This window comes from Salvelinus fontinalis, chromosome 13 (genome assembly GCF_029448725.1).
Source record: "Salvelinus fontinalis isolate EN_2023a chromosome 13, ASM2944872v1, whole genome shotgun sequence".
Taxonomy (NCBI): Eukaryota; Metazoa; Chordata; class Actinopteri; order Salmoniformes; family Salmonidae; genus Salvelinus; species Salvelinus fontinalis.
In genome coordinates this window covers 49,988,974-50,000,799 of record NC_074677.1, presented here as the reverse complement: position 1 = coordinate 50,000,799, position 11,826 = coordinate 49,988,974, and positions in this window count along the sequence as shown.

The following is an 11,826-nucleotide window of genomic DNA, read 5'->3' as shown; positions in this document are numbered from 1 at the left end:
TAACATGCTTTGCGGCGCAGAGCTAGACATTTATTGGGAATATTTTGAAGTGTGTGTGTGTGCATCAACAGCATAGGGGAGAATGTAATGAGCAGGTTCAGCAGACTGATACAGGTGCTTTACCCTGGCGATGGCCAGCCACAATGACAAATGGGCCTGGACTCCTCATTCGATCTAAGTGAGCAGGACTGTGAGATGCTGGGAATTTGGTATAAATCAGCTCCATGAGCCCAATGTGACTCCCTTTGCCTCAGCTAGTGTGCCACAGAAAAAGGTTTAATCATTTAGCTAGGATGCTATTGTATTCTATCAAAAATAGGTCTTTGGCACAGTGAAATAGTAAATATATAAGGGGGTTCATAAACTTCTTCCCAGCTTTCAGATGAAAGGAGGCTTATGCAAATCATTTCATACCGCAGTCCTTCAAGATAGCTGGGTTTTGGCTTTTCTCCTGTTGGGTTTGCTGCTGGCTTGTTGTTCTGCATTCACTGCACAACAAAGACATCTGCACACAGACACACACTCTCAAGACGCACACATACTCTAAAAGACACACACAGAACCGAGTGGCGCAGCGGACTAAGGCACTGCATCTCAGTGCTAGAGGCGTCACTACAAACCCTTGTTCGATCCTGGGCTGTATCACAACCGGCCGTGATTGGGAGTCCCATAGGGCGGCACACAATTGGCCCAGCATCGTCCGGGTTAGGGCTTGGCCGGGGTAGGCCGTCATTGTAAATAAGAATATCTTCTTAACGGACGTGCCTAGTAAAATATATTTTTTAACAAAAGAATCTATAAATACGCATGTACATGCATGCTCTAACGTGTACTGTAATCATGGAGCGTTATAATAGTTCCATAAGCATTGATGAAGCATTGGTTAAGACAAGTGGGTCCTAGTAAGCTTTTAATCTGAATAAGTTTTCATGTTTGGCAGTTTACCAAAATAAACGCTTCTCTGAGAAAGTGGAAAAGGTCACAAAGGACAGACAAATATCCTATTATTTTTAGGACTTCATGGGATTTTAGTTAGTTATGCAGTTTCTCCCTCTCCCCCTAATCATATGCTGGGCTCTAATGTTGGGGATTAGCCTTGGCCTATTTCTTCCTTCTCACATTACTTTACCACTCCTCTTCTGCTTCTTCTTCCTCCTCCTCCTCTGCCTCTTCTCGGCCCGTACTACACTATCACTATCTCCAATCGTCTTGCTGGAGCTCATCCCACATGATAATTTAATCATGCGAGCCAATACAGCCTGAATACTAAGCTGAGATGGGAAGCACTGCAGAGGAGCCAGGAAGCTTTAGTGTGTGTGTGTGTGTGTGTGTGTGTGTGTGTGTGTGTGTGTGTGTGTGTGTGTGTGTGTGTGTGTGTGTGTGTGTGTGTGTGTGTGTTACTCCTGACAATTGACAGAGCTTTTCATTGATCGCTGGCACATTCAGCTCAAATTCACTAATTTGCCAAGTAATGCAATCAAAATGACCAAATAAGTATCGATCCTTGGCCTAAATGGCCTGAGTCAATTATCCTCCCTGATATAAAGAAAATGTTCTATGCTGTGAAATTAAGTAAATCACCTATAAATAGCACCCACTCACAGAAACTTTTATTCCCCTGGATGGATTTGTTTTTTCTGTTTCATTCACTTCAAAACCTGGGATTCTTCAAAGAGAAATCTCCTGGCTCAGTGATGTAGCTTGAAGTTTTACAGTTCTGTACACAGGTAGATTTAGTGAAGTGGCTGTTGGATTTTGAGGAGGAGGAAATACAGGATGTGAGCTCCACAGCCAGGTCATACTCAACTCAAACATTCCCTCTGATGTCAGGTCCCACAACGCCTAAGACAGCCTTCATACTGACTCTGAGGGGAGGAAAGTGAGCTCTTTATACTACAGTACATTATCATGCTTGTTTGTCACTTCCTAATAAACTATTCTCATTGTTGACAGGAAAATATATTTAAATTGAACTTATGCTTAGGAGGCACTCAGTCGGATGTGAAACTTTCAGTGTTCTGTTTTTCTCTTCTGTTTTTCTCTTTGTGAGAGACTTCTATGGAAAATGACAGTTTTAGCACTGTAAGCCCTAGGCAGAGATCCCTGCGTCCCCTGAAACGTGACCCTGCCAAGCCGCACTGCTCGCTTAACCCGGAAGCCAGCCGCACCAATGTGTCGGAGGAAACACAGTCGAGCGGGCGACCGGAGTCAGCTTGCAGACGCCCGCCCCGCCACAATGGGACAAGGAAATCCCAGCCGGCCAAACCCTCCCCTCACCCGTATGACATTGGGCCAATTGTGCGCCGCCTCATGGGTCTCCCGGTAACGGACGGCTGTGACAAAGCCTGGGCTCAAACCCGAGTCTGTAGTGACGCCTCACTCCGATGCAGTGCCTTAGACCGCTGCACCACCCCAGAAGCCCACAAATGAAACTAATTTCATTCATGATCAATTATCCTTTTTATTTCATGTCGGAGTTCACTCCTGAAACAAACTTTTATTGTGGGCTGTCTGACAGATGGATGCTGCGGGGTATTAGAAATAAACAATAAACATGTCCATAAACAGTGCATTTAGAAAGTATTCAGACCCCTTGACTTTTTCTACATTTTGTTACGTACCAGCCTTGTTTTAAAATTGATGAGAAAAAAAGTTTTTAATCCATCTTCACACAATAACCCATAATGACATGGCAAAAACATGTTATTAGAAATGTTTGCAAATGTAAAAGAAATAAAAAACATAAAGACCTTATTTGCATAAGTATTCAGACCCTTTGATATGAGACTCGAAATTGAGCTCAGGTGCATCCTTTTTCCATTGATCTTCCTTGAGATGTTTCTACAACTTTACCACCAGTGGTAAATTCAATTGATTGGACATGATTTGAAAAGGCACACACCTGTCTATATAAGGTCCCACGAAGACTCTTCCTAGAGCTGGCCGCCAGGCCAAACTGAGCAATCGGGGGAGAAGGGCCTTGGTCAGGGAGGTAACCAAGAATCAGATATCCTCTCTGACAGAGCTCCAGAGTTCCTCTGTGGCGATGGGAGAACCTCCCAGAAGGACAACCATCTCTGCAGCACTCCACCAATCAGGCCTTTATGGTAGAGTGGCCAGACAGAAGCCACTCCTCAGTAAAAGGCACATGACAGCCCACTCAGAGTTTGCCAAAATGCACCTAAAATACTCAGACCATAAGAAACAAGATTCTCTGGTCTGATGAAACCAAGATTGAACTTTTTGGCCTGAATGCCAAGTGTCACATCTGGAACGAGTGAAAGATTAATTGAACAAACAAAGTACAGAGAGATCTTTGATGAAAACCTCCAGAGCACTTAGGACAGACTGGGGCGAAGGTTCACCTTCCAACAGGACAACGTCCCTAAGCACACAGCAAAGACAATGCAGGAGTTCGGGACAAGTCTCTGAATGTCCTTGAGTGACCCAGCCAGAACCCGGACTTGAACTTAGTCAAATGAGGAGAGACCGGAAAATAGCTGTGTAGCAACGCTCCCAATCCAACCTGACAGAGCTTGAGAGGATCTGCAGAGAACAATGTGAGAAACTCCCCAAATACAGGTGTGCCACGATTGTAGCATCATACCCAATAAGACTTGAGGCTGTAATCGCTGCTAGAGGTGCTGCAAAAACGTACTGAGTAAAGGGTCTGAATACTTATGTAAATGTGATATTTCAGTTTATGTTTTGTATATATTTTTAAAAGATTTCTAAAAAACTGTTTTTGCTTTGTCATTATGTTGTGTAGATCAATGGGGGGAGGGGGGGGGGGGGGGTGTACAGTTGAATCCATTTTAGAATAAGGCAGTAACGTAACAAAATGTGGAAAAAGTCAAGGGGTCTGAATACTTTCTGAATGCACTGTATATTAACTTTGTTTTCTGCTTCCAAGACAAAGAGGTAACCTACTTTTGTTTCTCTTTCCATAAGATAAGAATATTGCTTCAGGGTTACTTACAAAGCTATAGGCTACATAAGACTGCTTCCCCATACTATTTCCAGGACCTGTTTCCATTGGCTTTACTCTTAACTATTTCCAGAATCGATGTTTAAATATAATTAGATGATGCATACTTTTAATGCATGTACAGTACCAGTCAAAAGTTTGGAGAAACCTACTCATTCAAGGGTTTTTCTTTATTTGTACTATTTTCTACATTGTAGAATAATAGTGAAGACATCAAAACTATGAAATAACACAAAAAAATAACCAAAAAGTGTTAAACAAATCAAAATATATTTTATATTTGAGATTCTTCAAAGTATCCACCCTTTGCCTTGATGACAGCTTTGCACACTCTTGGCATTCTCTCAACCAGCTTCATGAGGAATGCTTTTCCAACAGTCTTGAAGGAGTTCCCACATATGCTGAGCACTTGTTGGTTGCTTTTCCTTCACTCTGCGGTCCAACTCATCCCAAACCATCTCCATTGGATTGAGGTCTGATGATTGTGGAGGCCAGGTCATCTGATGCAGCACTCCATCACTCTCCTTGGTCAAATAGCCCTTACACAGCCTGGAGGTTTGTTTTGGGTCATTGTACTGTTGAAAAACAAATGATAGTCCCACTAAGCGCAAACCAGATGGGATGGCATATCGCTGCAGAATGCTGTGGTATCCATGCTGGTTAAGTGTGCCTTAAATTCAAAATAAATCACTGACAGTGTCACTAACAAAACACCCCCACACCATCACACCTCCTCCTCCATGCTTCACGGTGGGAACCACACATGCAGAGACTATCCGTTCACCTACTCTGCGTCTCACAAAGACACGGTTGGAACCAAAAATCTCAAAATTTGGACTCATCAGACCAAAGGACAGAGTTCCACCGGTCTAATGTCCATTGCTCGTGTTTCTTGGCCCAAGCAAGTCTCTTTTTCTTATTGGTGTCCTTTAGTAGTGGTTTCCTTTAGTAGTGGTTTCTTTGCAGCAATTCACCCATGAAGGCTTGATTCACACAGTCTCTTCTGAACAGTTGATGTTGAGATGTACCTGTTACTTGAACTCTGTGAAGCATTTATTTGGGATGCAGTTAACTCTAATGAACTTATCCTCTGCAGCAGAGGTAACTCTGGGTCTTCCTTTCCTGTGACGGTCTTCATGAGAGCCAGTTTCATCATGGTGCTTGATGGTTTTTGTGACTACTCTTGAAGAAACTTTCAAAGTTCTTGACATTTTCCGGATTGACTGACCTTCATGTTTTAAAGTAATGATGGACTGTTGTTTTTCTTTGCTTATCTGAGCTGTTCTTGCCATTATATGGACTTGGTATTTTACCAAATAGGGCTGTCATCTGTATACCACCACAACCTTGTCACAACACAACTGATTGGCTCAAACGCATTAAGAAGGAAAGAAACTCCACAAATTAACTTTTAACAAGGCACACCTGTTAATTGAAATACATTCCAGGTGACTCTCTCATGAATGTGGTTGAGAGAATGCCAAGAGTGTGCGAAGCTGTCATCAAGGCAAAGGGTGGCTACTTTGAAGAATCTCAAATATAACATATATTTTTATTTGTTTCACACTTTTTAGATTTTTACATGATTCGATATGTGTTATTTCATAGTTTTGATGTCTTCACTATTATTCTACAATGTAGAAAATATAAAAAATTAAGAACATCCCTTGTATGAGTAGGTGGGTCCAAACTTTTGACTGGTACTGCACATCAAACTTGTAATTAAATCCCAAACATTATTCGCTTGCAGTTAAATGGCATTATGTCGTCACGCTACATCCCTTGAAATGAAAACACTCGACTAAATCTTTCTCCTTCATAATCAGTATGTCCATATCTAATATCGGACTGTATAATTTGGGTGTTAGTCCACTTCCTGAATATGCAGCATGGTCCCATGCCTGGACCTCATATTCTGTATCCTACTCTATCTATGTTGCTGTTGTGTTGGTGTTCATACTGAAGAACACCCCCTATGGGCACACTATGAGTCTGTTTCATCCCACAATGCAAAAAATAAATAAAAAGACTCTCCCTCTGTTGGTCAAGAAACGTTGTGAAAATAATCACTGGCCGGGATTAGAGTCCATTCAGCTCTTTCTCTCTCGCTCTCCTCTCACTTAAGGATCTTTCTCTCTGTGTGGGGCTTTGGGCTTTTTCTGCTCTCTCTCTCTGCAGTTATTTGCGACCACATGGCCATGGTGGAGAGGAAATCACCTCTAATCAGAAGCCAGCACAATGGGATTGCCCTGCAGCTTTATCCACTGAGACAGCGGTGTGCGCATGAGGTTCAAGGCACGAGGGCAGGGTGCACGGGACGGGCCGCAGAGCAGCGCACAGCAGACAGACCTAGCCCATGGGGAAGGGAGGAGGAAGGGGAGGGGGGGGGTGTACTCCTACCCCGCCCCACTGGGTAGCACAGAGCAACACTTTAAGGGGCATTGCACTAATAACGGCGCTGACTAGGGAAACGTTCCCTCTGTTCTGTGTGCCTGTATGCAGGTTCAAACGAAAATAATGTAATCTACTGGTGAGGGTGGAGGACAGAGGGTTGAGACACCCTCCGGAGGACCATGGTGGCATTGCAGGCAACAGGCAGTCAGAGAAACATGAAGGCTGGATGATTCTTTTTCCAGTTTTTTTGTTGCCAATGCAGTGTCCAGCAGGTGGTGCTGCAGAGGTTTAATCGATGTGCTGCTCAGCTAAGCAGCAGCAGTAGGACTCCTGAGAATGGAGGAATGAGGAAGTAGAGATGCACCCACGTCAGGATAATCATCATAACTTGGCGTGCAGACAAGGGAGTGATGGCTGCTGAGAAAAGAGGCTGTCATACAGGCTACAGGGGAGACGGATACGTTATGAATTGGGGGGGGGGGGGTTTATTGCTCTGGGGAAGAGCCATACCTTATCATCACAGCATACAGGCAGACAGACACTACAGTTTCCACTCCTCTGACACAAAGCAACCCCAAGGGTTAGTCACTGCCTTTTCTTCTCTCTTCTGAAGAGAGGAAACAACCATTTGTTTGTTACTACGAATACACAACTAGTGTGTAAAATGTTGCTAATTACACCGTTTTTTTTGTGATTAAATAGAAATTACATACAATTCTGGTCTCAAATTGTCAATGAGGGGGCATTAGTGAAATGACAACTGCCAATAGTGATGATAATCCATTCAACACCAAACCTCAGAGCATGAGATCCACACCAAGATAATCAGCCAGATAGTGCTTGGCTGAGTGCTGCTGTGGGCGATACACTGTAGTGCCGTTCATTCTTCACGCTTACTGACTCTTCCTAATAAAGTAGGCATAGTGAAAAATGGAGGTGGTGGACTTATAGCAGCTTAGACGTGAAGTCTTTTTCTCCCCCAGCTCTGGCTTCATTAACCCACTGATATACTCTATCTACCAGCTGGTCATGTGTTAGTCGTGCCTTGTGGCATATTGGAAGTAAGCAAAGTTATTGGGGAATTGTGGATGTGCCTGTAAATAAAACTGTGGTGCAGTAGGAGGGGAACTCAGGAGTCCCAGTAGCTCAGAGGTTGGCACAGGGAGGGGAGGGAGGTAGGCAGTGGGACATGAATGGAGTGTAGGGGGGAGGAAAGGGGACAGGAATGGAAGGGAATGGGGAGGAAAGGGGATAGGAATGGAAGGGAAGGGGGAGGAAAGGGAATAGGAATGGAAGGGAAGGGGGAGGAAAGGGGACAGGAATGGAAGGGAAGGTGGAGGAAAGGGGACAGGAATGGAAGGGAAGGGGGAGGAAAGGGGACAGGAATGGAAGGGAAGGTGGAGGAAAGGGGACAGGAATGGAAGGGAAGGTGGAGGAAAGGGGATAGGAATGGAAAGGAAGGGGGAGGAATGGGGATAGGAATGGAGTGTAGGGGGAGGAAAGGGGATAGGAATGGAGGGGAAGGTGGAGGAAAGGGGACAGGAATGGAAGGGAAGGGGGAGGAAAGGGGACAGGAATGGAAGGGAAAGTGGAGGAAAGGGGATAGGAATGGAAGGGAAGGTGGAGGAAAGGGGACAGGAACGGAAGGGAAGGGGGAGGAAAGGGGATAGGAATGGAAGGGAAAGTGGAGGAAAGGGGATAGGAATGGAAAGGAAGGTGGAGGAAAGGGGACAGGAATGGAAGGGAAGGGGACAGGAATGGAAGGGAAGGTCGAGGAAAGGGGTTAGGAATGGAAGGGAAGGGGGAGGAAAGGGGACAGGAATGGAGTGTAGGGGGGAGGAAAGGGGATAGGAATGGAAAGGAAGGTGGAGGAAAGGGGACAGGAATGGAAGGGAAGGGGACAGGAATGGAAGAGAAGGGGGAGGAAAGGGGACAGGAATGGAAGGGAAGATGGAGGAAAGGGGATAGGAATGGAAGGGAAAGTGGAGGAAAGGGGATAGGAGTGGAAGGGAAGGTGGAGGAAAGGGGATAGGAATGGAAGGGAAGGGGGAGGAAAGGGGACAGGAATGGAAGGGAAGGGGGAGGAAAGGGGACAGGAATGGAAGGGAAGATGGAGGGAAGGGGATAGGAATGAAGGGGAAGAGGGAGGAAAGGGGATAGGAGTGAAGGGAGTGGGGTAGGCAAGGGGACATGAGTGGAGGGGAGGGGGGTAGGCAGGGGGACAGGAATGGAAGGGAGAGAGGGACAGGAATGGAAGGTAGCGGGGGTAGGCAAGGGGACATGAGTGAAGGGAGGGGGGTAGGCAAGGGGACATGAGTGAAGGGAGGGGGGTAGGCAAGGGGACATGAGTGAAGGGGAGGGGGTAGGCAAGGGGACATGAGTGAAGGGGAGGGGGGTAGGCAAGGGGACATGAGTGAAGGGAGGGGGGTAGGCAAGGGGACATGAGTGAAGGGAGGGGGGTAGGCAAGGGGACATGAGTGAAGGGAGGGGGGTAGGCAAGGTGACATGAGTGAAGGGAGGGGGGTAGGCAAGGGGACATGAGTGAAGGGAGGGGGGTAGGCAAGGGGACATGAGTGAAGGGAGGGGGGTAGGCAAGGGCACATGAGTGAAGGGAGGGGGGTAGGCAAGGGGACATGAGTGAAGGGGAGGGGGGTAGGCAAAGGGATAGGAGTGAAGGGGAGGGGGGTAGGCAAAGGGATAGGAGTGAAGGGGAGGGGGGTAGGCAAGGGGACATGAGTGAAGGGGGGGGGGGGTAGGCAAAGGGATAGGAGTGAAGGGGAGGGGGGTAGGCAAAGGGATAGGAGTGAAGGGGAGGGGGGTAGGCAAGGGGACATGAGTGAAGGGGGGGGGGGTAGGCAAAGGGATAGGAGTGAAGGGGAGGGGGGTAGGCAAAGGGATAGGAGTGAAGGGGAGGGGGTAAGCAAGAGGACATGAGTGAAGGGAGGGGGGTAGGCAAGGGGACATGAGTGAAGGGGAGGGGGTAGGCAAAGGGATAGGAGTGAAGGGGAGGGGGTAGGCGGGGGGACATGAGTAAAGGGGAGGGGGGTAGGCAAAGGGATAGGAGTGAATGGGAGGGGGGTTGGCAAGGGAACATGAGTGAAGGGAGGGGGGTAAGCAAGGGGACATGAGTGAAGGGGAGGGTAGGCAAAGGGATAGGAGTGAATGGGAGGGGGGTAGGCAAGGGGACATGAGTGAAGGGAGGGGGGTAGGCAAGGGAACATGAGTGAAGGGGAGGGGGGTAGGCAAGGGGACATGAGTGGGGGGGAGGGGGGTAGGCAGGGGGACAGGAGTGGAGGGGTTTGGGCATCCCATTAGTAGTGTCCCGTCAGTCAGAGCCAGCTGCCACTCTGTGTGTCTCTGAGAGGGTGGGTCAGCGCCCTCAGAGGAGTCCCCCTCAGCCCCCCAGCGCAAGCCAATCCCAGAATACACAGACTCTGCCCTTTCACATGAACACATCTGCATTCTGCTTTATAGGGGTGAGGAGAACTTTATGGGAATGTTGCTGAATTTGACATTATATTACATCGTGGCAGTGGGATTTCAACTTTATGCCATACTTCTAACTGGCTGATACAGTATGTTTTTATGGAACTGTCCAGTCCTGTATCTCACAATCTGAATATTAGATTCAATATTTCAAATTAAAAGTGCTTGATGAGTCATACCACCGAAAATGTAATTGAATGTGGCTAGCGTTTCTGTGTGCTTCTGGCATTATCTTAGGGATTTATAAGCTTACACTGAGTGTACACAAACATTAGAAACATAATGTAGACTGACCAGGTGAATCCAGGTGAACGCTATGATCCCTTATTGATGTGACTTGTTAAATCCACTTCAATCAGTGTAGATGAAGGGGAGGAGACAGGTTAAAGAAGAGTTTTTAAGCCTTGAGACAATTGAGACATGGATTGTGTATGTGTGCCATTCAGAGGGTCAATGACCAAAACTAAATATTTAAGTGCCTGTGAATGGGGTATGGCAGTAGGTGCCAGGCGTAACGGTTTGAGTGTGTCAAGAACTGCAAAGCTGCTGGATTTTTCACGCTCAGCAGTTTTGTGTGTGTATCAAGATGGTTCACCATGCAAAGGACATCCAGCCAACTTGACAACTGTGGGGAGCATTGGAGTCAACATGGGCCAGTATCCCTGTGGAAAGCTTTAAACACCTTGTAGAGTCCATGCCCTGAAAAATTGAGGCTGTTCTGAGGGCAAAAAGGGGGTGAAACTCAATATTAGGAAGGTGTTCCTGATGCTTTGTACACTCAGTGTGTATCAGCAGCATAGTCTAAGCACCACCAGGGGTGTCAAACCAAACTCCTGGAGGGACTCAAACCTGCTGATATTCATCCTGCCCTTTGAATCAGAGTGATTTAGGCTTTGAAATCCAGTGAAACACTTTGAAATCAATTAAGTACTTCTTTAAGAAGGCTCATACAGTCTATGTCACAGTCTTATGCGTAATGACCCTTTATATACTGTGTCACTATAGGAGTGTGGACCCATATCAGTGCCATATAGTGGTTGAGTCAACCTTTCCATCTTAGTGTGTGTGGGCCCAGCTGGGAGGAGGCAGTGCTACCCCAGCCAGACCCCAGTGTGTGTGGGCCCAGCTGGGGCCCAGGAGGCAGTGCTACCCCAGCCAGACCCCAGTGTGTGTGGGCCCAGCTGGGGCCCAGGAGGCAGTGCTACCCCAACCAGACCCAGACGGCTCTGTTGCTTTAATAAATGCAAGTGGTAATGATGGGATTTCCTTGCCCAGACAATCAGGCTGCTCCTGTCACTCAATCTGACCCGCCATTTTAAAGCAGAGCATGGCTGTGTCACGCTTCCCATACACATCACACCCCCATCATGTGTCCCCCCCCTTTTCAACCCAATCCTTTCTTCTTAACTAGTTCTCCTTTTTTTAAATAGCTCTTTGTTCTCTGCCCACGTCTATTTTTATCCCCGTGTTCACGGGAGGAGTCAGAGAGATGACGAGGCTTGGGAGATTTGCTCATCTCCATGGCAACTGTATTATAAGCCTTAACTGTCTAATACGGTTCCCTTTTCTGCTTTCTATGCCTTCTTGGTCAATTCTAATTGTTACTTTGGTGGAGATCAGTATTTTGCCACACCGTTTCAATTTATGATGCCGTCCCCTGCATCTCTCTCCATGCTGTGTCCCCATCACCACCCCCTTCCCCCCAGGGTGAGATTGAGCTGTATTTTCCTCTCTGAGCCAATGGGCATGCTGTTGTAGAGTAAATCGGCGCTATCCCACGCCTCAAACGATCCGATTGGATGCCATGCATTTTGCGACCACTGTGAGGCCTTCTTTTGTGAAAGGGAAAATCTCTGTGTGCTTCGCGCAGGGGTTTCCTCGGTTTTAGAATGCATCCATGTCTCATGACACCTCCTCCCTCAGCAGAAACATGTCACTGTGCATCCAGTGCCTCTCTT